Genomic DNA, 12,390 nt, shown 5'->3' with positions numbered 1-12,390 from the left:
GAATATCATTACATGAGAAATCGAGTGAATAACAAATTTTGTAAAAATATGAATTTAAAATGCTCATAAAAATTTCAACTTTCCGGTAGACATTTTTTTGTTGATAAAGGTAGACAAACTTATGAAAAATCTTGTATTACATTTTCAAATCTTAAATTCAAAAAGAAAATTTTTATGAATTTTTAACTAAAAATAATTTTCAAAATGTCGTGTTTTTTCCGTATTTTGTCAATATTTGAATTTTAATTGCTTATAAAAAAAACTGTAACAAAGGATTTTTAATATTTTTCAAACGACATTTTAACAACATAATAGAAGCTTTGTATTATATATTTTCAAGCTTTTTTACCAAACAAATAATGTTTTATTGAAATTCATAGAAAAAAAAACCTAAAAAATTATTAAGTTTTAATTTAACTGAGTTTTACTATAGTTAAATTAACTTTTAACTTTTAACTTTTTGTTATTAGTGCATATTAACTTAACTGAATTAAAAAAAAACTTGTCCAGCCTTGGATTTTAGATTCTGGCGAAGCGATGGTTGTATGATTTTACAAAGGTGTGTTTTAGATTCTGAGCGAAGCGATGAATGTATTGATTCTACAATGATGTGTGTTTTTTTTTTTTATTTTTTTATTTTTTTTTTATTTTTTTTTTTATTTTTGTGTCTGTCATCACCTTTTAGGACAGTAAAAGTGTTTGGATTTTCTTCAATAGTAACTTTTCTGATAGGAAAGTGAATCTAGTTGGTACTTTGGGGGGTCAACAGTATAAGTTTCCCAGTAGTTTTCAAACGCGACGTGAAAAACAAAAGAAAAATTAAGGAAAAACGGGAATTTTTACGCAAAATCTGTTTTTGAGTAAATCGATTTTGGTTTTTGGTGTAACTCTAAAACAAATGACCGCAGGGACAAAAATTTTGACTGAATGTTTATATTAGCATTTTCTATACACCATAAAATGTTGAAAATATTTTGACTCTTTTTGAGATGTTTACGGACATTGTCAGTTTTCAATTTTTTTAGTTTTTTTTTCTATAAATATCAATAAAATTTTATCTGTTGAGTAAAAAAGCTTGAAAATTTAATAGAAGGCTCCTAGGTTATTGTTTCAAAGGCAGATGAAAAAAATTAAAAATCCTTAGTCACAGTTTTTCTTTATAAGCATTTAAAGGTCAAATTTTGACAACATTTATCAAATTTATAATTTATTAATTGATTTGTAGTTCAAAATGTATAAAATGTTTAACTTTTATGGCTAAGGATTTAAAATTTAAAACAAGGCTCCACGTAAATAGGTTATATATAAATTACTTTATTCACAATAATATCATCAAATAATATACTTGGTAATATCGTAGGCTGACTGACCGTTTTCGCTCAGAATTGTTTTTTTTATACAATGATATTATATCATTGAATTCAAATTTAACACCATCCATTACAGTGACCCACTTGTAACCTACTGTACAGCAGAGTGACATCCACTTATCCACCTTTTTTTAGTTTTTTTCTTTAAATACGAATAAAATTTTATTTGTTGGTAAAAAACGTGACAATTTAATGCAATGCTCCTGATATATTGTTACAAAAGCAGTACAAAATATAAAAAATACATAGGCACAGTTTTTTTTTATAAAAACAAATGACTGTTGATACATGAAAATTTCACTGAATGTTTATATTAGCATTTTCTATACACCATAAAATTTTGAAAATAATTTGACTGTTTACGGACATTGTCAGTTTTTAAAATTTTTTTTTTTTAATATCAATAAAATTTTATCTGTTGAGTAAAAAAGCTTGAAAATTTAATAGAAGGCTCCTAGGTTAATATTTCAAAGGCAGATGAAAAAAATTAAAAATTCTTAGTCACAGTTTTTATTTATAAGCATTTAAAGTTTAAATCTTGACAAAATACGGAAAAATCACGAAAATTAGCAAAATATTTTGAGTTGAGAATTTATAAATTTTTTTCTTTTTAAATCTAAGATTTGAAAATGTAATACAAGATTCCTTATAAGATTATCTACTTTTATCAAAAAAAATATCTGTAAGAAACTCAAATTAAAGAAATTCAAATTTTTACAACATTAGATCCTTACTCGATTTCTCATTTAGCGATTTTCTTATTTTATTGTAATTAAAAAACGTATGATTTTAGATACTTGAAAATTTAACTGAATGTTTATATTAGTATTTTATATACACAATAAAATATTTTGACTCTTTTCGAGCTGTTTACGGGCAACTTTCCCCAACAGTCAAAAAAGACTTAAAAAATAGACTGAAATAGTTAAATATAATTAAATTAAAAACAAAATAAATTAACTTAACTTACTTCTTAAAATGAAAAATTAACTCGTTAATTTCACGTTAATTAAAAAATAAATTTAGTATATTAACAGTTAAGTTAAAGAAAAACCAAAAGTAACTATAGTTAAGTTAAAAAGATAAAATAAAATTTATTTGTGAATTCCGTTAAATATCCATAAAATAGCTTAATAAATAAATATTTATTTTAATATAAAAAACACAGCAAACAACGCCACATAATGTGTTTTTATGTTTTGTTCCGTGCATTTATAAGGTTTATAATCAGAGAATGATCATAAATTTCATGTATGTTTGTTTTAATGTTGCGAAAAAATTTCTGGTTTCCTTAACTTTTTTTTTGATTTTGTAATAACTTAGAAATAAGATAAAATAAAAATACGACGCCTGTCGATAGTTATATTAAAATCAGATGTTAAAATAGTAAAATTAAGCTATTACCTTCCTCCAGGTGTTCGGAGGGCTCTCGAGATCGTGCATTCGAGAATTAGATCAAATATACCGTACAATGTAATTTTAAGTAAAAAGCACATATAATGGATTAACTGCAATCAAAATAAAATATTATATTATATGTCTTACCTGATCCGCAGTTGTTTGTAGATAATACTGCAGGAGTTTTAGGTTTTAGATGAAACAAAGTAATACTTCAAATACAAAAATTGAATAAAGAACGCACTGATTATTGATCGCATAAGGAGTCCAGTTGTCGCTCGTTGAAATCGGTTTTTTGAGACTTGAGAGATTGTTACTCTGTAGGTTGGTGCTCATGAAATGGTTTAAGGGACGACACGGATATGCCGACCAGAGAGTGGTAGGTGGTTTTATCAAACGTTTTTATATTTCCCCGAACTAGATTTCTCTTCGGCGGCAAAGACCTTTTTGTCGGTGACAATAGTTAATTCAATCTTTTCCATTCATAACTAAGAAACGAAATTTTTACCACTTATAAAGTAGAACTTTGTCATTACAATATCGTTTTTATTTTTTTGATATCATTTATAAGAAAACAGTTCTTATTGTATCAAAATCCATTATCATTTGTGTTTTTGCTTAACTATATTTGTTAAAAACTTTTTACTAAAACATTATGAATTTGTTTTAACTCTTTGGTCATCGATTTTCGTTTTTGGTATACAGTAAAAAATTGTGCATCCGCCATCCATGTCGTGTAAAATATGTGTTCATAGTAGGTACTATATTATGTACCTATAACTAGTAAAATATGTTAACAGAGTATCAATATTCACTTTCCTGTTAATTATTATATTCGATTTCTGGAAATATATTTAAATTCGTTGTGATTTACTTGAAAGCGGTTTTCTAAGATGTATTAATTAATTTTTTTCATTTCATTATTACTATAAACAGATATTGTCTCAGTACCTATTTCGATTGACCAGCTAAGAAAATGTGCCATAACTAAAAAAAAAAGTAAATAAATAATTTTATTTTTTATGTCATATCTTTAATATATAGGTACCTATTATCTATATGTATTTACAGCATTTTAATCTAATATATAAAATATTATAAATAATATATTGCCACTCAACATTTACTTACGTCGTTTGTCCTTAGTACCTAATTAGAAATGTAGACGCCTTATATCGTTAATTAAGAACATAACATTAACTTTTATTCATGTAATAAGACGTGAATAATAATTGTTTAATTTTATTTAATTGCATTCCTCGTCAAAACAAGGTGGATATTTTTTTATACTAAAACAAATAGAATAACAAATAATAGATGTATATTTACATATTTTTTTCTGCTAACTAATATTATTGGATTTTACGGAACATTTGCTTAGCAAGGCAAAGAACTTATTTTTAAATTGTTTAAATTTGTTTATGTCGTTTACAATCGTGGTATCTATTCAAAATTTAAAAAGAAAGTTTGCTCTCATATTTTAAACTAATAATAAATGATTACTAAATGTCATGTTTTATTTTAATGCCGCTTCTCGGTAACTAATTTTCCTATAAAAAAAAAGCATGCAAGTGGGTGTCACTCTGCTGTACTTTATTGACGAAAAAATAATAGAAAAAAAACTAAAAGAAATCGAAAATTTCTGTAAACAGATATAAACGAGTCAAAATATTTTCAAAATGTTATGCTGAATAGAAAATGAAAATATAAACATTGAGTTAAATTTTCATGTATCTATAGTTATTCGTTTTTGAATTGCAACAAAATAACAAAATCACTACATGAAAAATTGACTGAATATCAAATGTTGTAAAAATACGAATTTCAAACGCTTATAAAAATTTAATTTTACTTTCTTGTAGACATTTTTTTTTTAATAAAGGTAGAAAAACTTATGGATAGTCTTATATTACATTTTCAAATCTTAAATTTAAAAAGAAAAATTTTTAAGAATTTCTGACTCAAAATAATTTGCACATTTTCGTGATGTTTACGTGTTTTGTCAAATTTCGAACTGTTTACGTGCATTTGTCAGTTTTAAATTTTTTTTAGTTTTTTTTCTATAAATATTAATAAAATATATTTGTTGGGTAAAAATTGGTGACAATTTAATGCAAGGCTCCTGATATATTGTTGCAATAGCAGTTGAAAAATATTAAAAATACATAGGCACAGTTTTTTTTTATAAACATTTAAAATTGGAATTTTTTAAAATATTTATCAAATTTAAATATGATTTTGTAGTTAAAAAGTTATAAAATGTTCAACTTTTATAGCTAAAAGTGTGCAAATAAATTGTTATTGACACCTACTTGATCACCTTTTTTTGTTGCTCATACGACTCGATTTTTAAATTAGTATAATTATGTCTGTGAATATAATGCAGTAAAAAATATTACTAAATAAATATTATTAAAACAAAATAACTTTACTATAATAGTATAATAGTTATTCTTGGTTTTAATATACACAAATTTTGTTCTAATTTGAACTACTATAATGTCAGTAAAAAGTAACTAGCAAAAAAAATTGAAAATTATATAATAACCTGGGCATAACCTGGGTTACTTTAATTTCTCGGGGCAACAATGAAGATACACTTTTAATTTTATTCACAAGGCTACCATGATGTTATAATTTTTTATTCACAAAATGGAGTTACTTTAATATCGCATCAAGAAATATAGGTTTCAATGTTGCCACACAACGAAGTGTAACTTTGATAGCATATTAAAAAGATTGATATTTCTGAAAATAATATCAGAAATTTAAAAATTAAAATGTTAAAAAATTGAACATGACTAGCTGCAAAATATGCATTATAAAAGTTCCATAGTAAAAATGTTTATTTTATGAAATAAATTCTGTGCCCACTAGGCATACTGAAACATACGATCAACCAGAATAAATATACAAGTGCATACAAATATGCACTCTAATTATAAATCATAAAATACTCATACAAAATTTGATTTTAATATATCTAAGCACCCCAATAAACAATTAAAAAAATTATAGTGAAAGAAAAGTAAATAATATATATATTTTTGATATGAAATTGGGTTTAATTAGTACTATTAAAGGTAAAAAGGTGGATAAGTGGATGTCGCTCTGCTGTACAGTAGGTTACAAGTGGGTCACTGTAATGGATGGTGTTAAATTTGAATTCAATGATATAATATCATTGTATAAGAAAAACGATTCTGAGCGAAAACGGTCAGTCAGCCTATGATATTACCAAGTATAATTGATGATATTATTGTGAAGAAAGTAATTTATATATAACCTATTTACGTGGAACCTTGTTTTAAATTTTCAATCATTAGCTAAAAAAGTTGAATATTCTATAAATAACTACAAAATAGTTATTAAGTTGTCAAAATTTGAATTTAAATGTTTATAAAAAAAAATTGTGCCTATGTATTTTTAATATTTTTCAACTGCTAATAGAACGATATATCAGGAGCCTTATATTAAATATTCACGCTTTTTTACCCAACAAAAAAATTTTTATTAATGTCCCTACGGTCATTTGTTTAAGAGTTACACCAAAAACCAAAATCGATTTTCTCGAAAACAGATTTTGCTTAAAAATTCCCGTTTTTCCTTAATTTTTCTTTTGTTTTTCACGTCGCTTTTGAAAACTACTGCGAAATTTTTACTTTTGACCCCAAAGTACCAACTAGTTTCACTTTCCTATCAGAAAAGTTACTGTCGAAGAAAATCCAAGCACTTTTACCTAAAAGGCGATGAGTGATGACAGACACAAAAATAAAAAAATTGAAAATTAAAAATAAAAAAAAAAATTAAAAAATTAAAAAAAAACACACATCATTGTAAAATCAATACATTCATCGCTTCGCTCAGAATCTAAAATTGAAAATTATTAAAACTTTTCATAAGTATCGGAAAAACAAAATATTTTACTGATTTTTAACGTAATCAAAAATACAGAAAAACCTACTTACACAGAACCTTGTTGTCAGTTTTCAATCCTTAGCTATAAGAGTTGAACATTTTATAACTTTTAGATTCTGAGAGAAGCGGTGAATGTATTTGACAAAGGTAGACAAATTTATGAGGAATCTTGTATTACATTTTCAAATGTTAGATTTAAAAAGAAAATTTTTTATGAAATTCTAACTCAAAATAATTTGGAAATGTTCGTCATTTTTACGTATTTTGTCAATATTTGAACTTTAAATGTTTCTAAAAAAAAATTGTGACAATTTCATCTGTCTTTGAAACAATATATAAGGAGCAAAATATTTAATTAATTAATTAACAAAAAAAATAAAAACGGTATTGTAAATATTCTTCTTTAAAATTGGTGAAAATTTTGTTTCTTATTTACGAAAGCACAGTTACACTGTACCCTTACGTGTGTAAGACAGAGACAACATATGCGTGTGCGACATCCTCTTAGGATTAATTAATCTAGACATATTTTTTTTAGATTCTGAGTGAAACGATGAATGTATTGATTTTACAATGATGTGTGTTTTTTATTTATATATTTTTTTTATTATTATTATGTGTTATCACCTTTTAGGACAGTAAAAATGCTTAGATTTTCTTCAACATTATCTTTTCTGATGGGAAAGTGAATCTAGTTGGTAGTTTGGAGGGTCAAAAGTAAAAATATCTCAGTAGTTTTCAAACGCCACGTGAAAAACAAAAGAAAAATTAAGGAAAAACGGGAATTTTTACGCAAATTCTGTTTTCGTGAAAATCGATTTTGATTTTTGGTGCAACTATTAAACAAATGACTGTAGGTACATGAAATTGTGACTGAATGTTTATATTAGCATTTTCTCTACACCATAGTATCCAAATATTTTGACTTATATTGAGCTGTTTACGGAAAAAGTTATTAAAGTTTGAAAAACACAAATGATAATGGATTTTGAAACAATAAGAACTTTTTCCTTATAAATGACATCAAAAAAATAAAAACGATATTGTAATGAAAAAGTTCTTCTTTATAAGTGGTGAAAATTTCATTTCTTAGTTATGACTGGAAAAACGAGAATCGAAGATACGAGAAAATCGATTTTGGTTTTCGTTGTAACTCTTAAACAAATGAACGTATTACATGACATTTTCACCGGTTGGTTATATTTGCATTTTCCATATATGATAAAATTTTAAAAATATTTTGATTTGTTTAGAACTGTTTAGGAACATTTTCAGTTTTCAATTTTATTAGTATTTTTTTATATGGATGTCAATAAAACTTTATTTGATGGATAATAAAGCTTGAAAATTTAATACAATGCTCCTACTTTATTGTTAGATATTGTTATGATATTTGAAAAATATTAAAAATCCTTGGCCACAGTTTTTCTTTATAAGCATTTAAAATCTTGACAAAATACTGAAAAATCACGAAATTTAGCAAATTATTTTGATGAGTACTTATTCATAAAAATATTGCTTTTTAAATCTAACATTTGAAAATGTAATACAAGATTATTTATAAGTTTGTCTACCTTTATCGAAAAAAAAAAAAACGTCTACAAGAAAGTCAAATTAAATTTTTATGAGCGTTTGAAATTCATATTTTTACAACATTTGATATTCACTCGATTTCTCATGTAACGTTTTTCTTATTTTATTGTAATTAAAAAACGAATGACTAGATACTTGAAAATTTTAATGAATGTTTGTATTAGCATTTTCTATACACGATAACATTTTGAAAATAATTTGACTCTTTTTGAGCTGTTTACGAACATTGTCAGTTTTCAATTTTTTTAGTTTTCTTTCTATAAACATCAATAAAAATTTTTTTGTCGGGTAAAAAAGCGTGAAAAATTAATATAAGGCTCCTGATATATCGTTCTAATAGCAGTTGAAAAATATTAAAAATTCTTAGTCACAGTTTTTATTTGTAATGAACCCAATAATATACAACTTAACTTTTCAACAGTCTAATTATTTTGTCAACCTACCTAAGGAATCCTTTACCAACGGTCTTGCTACCTGCAAAATTATAAGCTAAGCAATTAATCCAATTGCTAGTTTATAACATATTTATAAGCATTTAAAGTTCAAATCTTGACAAAAATTAATAATTATTTTGAAGTTAAAAATTTATAAAATGTTCAACTTTTTATAAATTACTTTATTCACAATAATATCATCAAATATACTTGGTAATATCATTTTCGCTCAGAATCGTTTTTCTTATACAATGATATTATATCATTGAATTCAAATTTAACACCATCCATTACAGTGACCCACTATTGTATAACTTACTGTACAGCTGAGCAACATCCACTTACACACCTTTATAATTTACCTATATTAAGTAGTAAATTTAGCACACATTATCAGAACATACAGCAAAATATTTGTATCACATTAATTAATTTGCCCAAGTTAAACATACGCCTCAAGTTGGCCCGTTTGACGGAAGTAAATTTTACACACATCCAAATATTATTTTTTATTACCTATAATTTGTATATAAAACATCTTCTATGAGTATTAACTATTAGTGTAAGTTTTCGAACGTTAGCAAAACGATAGATATTAAACGTAAAATTAATTAATATAAATTATTAGTTACGCTTAAAATTTGATGCTGCGACACTACCTATAGTAAGTACCTACCAAAGTGATTTTAAATATTGTTAATATAACAACAGGAAATTTGTTTCACATTAATTAATTGACAAGAAACCGTTATGGAGGTAATATTTTTAAAAGTTTTCCATTTAATTTATGCAAATTATCAACTTGAAGTTTACACCTTATATCCCTGTCGGCCGTCGTGTCCATTCGTCCATTCTAGTTACTAGTATATCTGCATAGGTTATAAAGTTATTCATAGGTACAAATATACCATTAATATATGTATTCTTAATATAAACTATAGTTTGGGGAAACCAATAAACGATATTTTATTTAGGCACTTAATGTTAAATCACTTGTCGAGTATGATACGTGGTTAAAATAATATTATATTTCAACCTACCAGTTACACAGTATTACATTACCAAAAATATTACCTCCATAACGGTTTCTTGTCAATTAATTAATGTGAAACAAATTTCCTGTTGTTATATTAACAATATTTAAAATCACTTTGGTAGGTACTTACTATAGGTTGTGTCGCAGCATTAAATTTTCAGCGTAATTAATAATTTATATTAATTAATTTTACGTTTAATATCTATCGTTTTGCTAACGTTCGAAAACTTACACTAATAGTTAATACTCATAGAAGGAGATGTTTTATAATATACAAATAATAGATAATAAAAAATAATATTTGGATGTGTGTAAAATTTACTTCCGTCAAACGGGCCAACTTGAGACGTATGTTTAACTTGGGTAAATTAATTAATGTGATACAAATATTTTGCTGTATGTTCTGATAATGTGTGCTAAATTTACTACTTAATATAGGTAAATTATAAATTATTTTAATTGTGCATACATTTCTGTGAATTGATTTTTTCTTATTTAGAGTATTTACTTATCTTCGACAATAACTTTTCTGATAGGAAAGTGAAACTAGTTGGTACTGTGGGGTCAAAAGTAAAAATTTCACAGTAGTTTTCAAAAGCGACGTGAAAAACAAAAGAAAAATTAAGGAAAAACGGGAATTTTTAAGCAAAATCTGTTTTCGAGAAAATCGATTTTGGTTTTTAGTGTAACTCTTAAACAAATGACCGTAGGGACATTAATAAAAATTTTTTTGTTGGGTAAAAAAGCGTGAATATTTAATATAAGGCTCCTGATATATCGTTCTAATAGCAGTTGAAAAATATTAAAAATACATAGGCACAATTTTTTTTTATAAGCATTTAAATTCAAATTTTGACAACTTAATAACTATTTTGTAGTTATTTATAGAATATTTAACTTTTTTAGCTAATGATTGAAAATTTAAAACAAGGTTCCACGTAAATAGGTTATATATAAATTACTTTCTTCACAATAATATCATCAATTATACTTGGTAATATCATAGGCTGACTGACCGTTTTCGCTCAGAATCGTTTTTCTTATACAATGATATTATATCATTGAATTCAAATTTAACACCATCCATTACAGTGACCCACTTGTAACCTACTGTACAGCAGAGCGACATCCACTTATCCACCTTTTTACCTTTAATAGTACTAATTAAACCCAATTTCATATCAAAAACCACTGACAAGGTTGAAAACCAATGTATTATTTCGACTACTCATATGAGTCCATCAGACTTTGTAATATGGATGTTTCACTGTACATATTACATAACTATGAAAATAAACTTAACTTAATTTTTAAATTAAGAGGACGTTATACCCACATGTGTTGTCCGCGTCTTAAAATTGTGTAACATATCAAATTTTACGCTCAGCAAAACACGTGTAGTTCCATTAGTTTAAAAATTAGAGTGAGTTGACCTCTTATAAAATCTAAATGTAAGATTATTATCTAGGCAACCTCGTGGGATTTTTAGTATATTTTAATTTTAAAGCAAGTTATAGACAACTATAATTTAAGATGTATAAAAAATTTTAAAATACTCATAACTCGCGTTAAAATTAAAGTATAATAAAAAGCCCATGCGATTGCCTAGATAATAATCTTACATATAGATTTTATAAGAGGTCAATTCGCTCTAATTTTTATACTAACGGAGCTACACGTGTTCTGCTGAGCGTAAAATTTGCTATGTTACGCACTTGTAAGACGGAGACAACACATGCGGTATAACGTCCTCTTAATATAATTATGTCTGTGAATATTATGCAGTAAAAAATATTGTTTAATGCATTTTAAACCTAAACAATTTAACTTTACAATTCAACTTACACATACCTTAAAAAAATATCGAAAAAATTGATATATAGAATGAAAAATTGAGCTAGAATTGTTATATACTTATTTTTTACCCTAGTTAATTTAGAAAAAGCTCTCCGCGTACATAAATAACAAAAAGGATTGATGATATTATTATTGATATCAATGAAAACATTAAATGGCAGTAAAATTCCTCTTTTCTTCCATAGTGCTTTTGTAGGTATTTACTATTTAGTTGTTTTTGTCGATAAAAAAAATTGATTTTTAAAATATTGAAAAACTTTTGTTTAAAATTACCAAAAAAACGTGTATCAGGTTAAAACTGTTTGGGACCCTTGCATTTTGGTACTTGAGAGGGCCCCGGGGCTTCCAACCCGGCTAGACCCCCCTTAATCCGGCCTTGACTGTAATACTGTGTAGCTGGTTGGTAGGTACATAATATTATTTCAACAGCGTATCACACTCGTCAAGCGACTGAATAAGGTGGGCAATAAGTGATCTTCTCAAGTATATTATGAATTTGGTGCATTTAATTCCCGTGAAGTATTTTTCTAGCGTTATATTTTCTGATGTAAGGTATAAGTTATTTCATTACCTACATTCCCGTATGATATTTTCCTGTGGACCTATAATAATTTCCGGATTATTACTTGAGTTCCGATTATTTTTATTCCCGTTAAATACTTTCCCGATTTATTCATTTCTGACTAATAATTGTTCGTGTGTAATTTTTCCCGCGTTAATGTGAAATGTTTTAGATCGTAGAATCGTACGGCGTACGTGGAGGTAGAACGAACAGACTTTCCTA

Source organism: Metopolophium dirhodum, chromosome 6 (genome assembly GCF_019925205.1).
Source record: "Metopolophium dirhodum isolate CAU chromosome 6, ASM1992520v1, whole genome shotgun sequence".
NCBI classification, from domain to species: Eukaryota; Metazoa; Arthropoda; class Insecta; order Hemiptera; family Aphididae; genus Metopolophium; species Metopolophium dirhodum.
The sequence above is the reverse complement of the archived record's forward strand: the minus strand, read 5'-3'. Positions refer to the sequence as shown.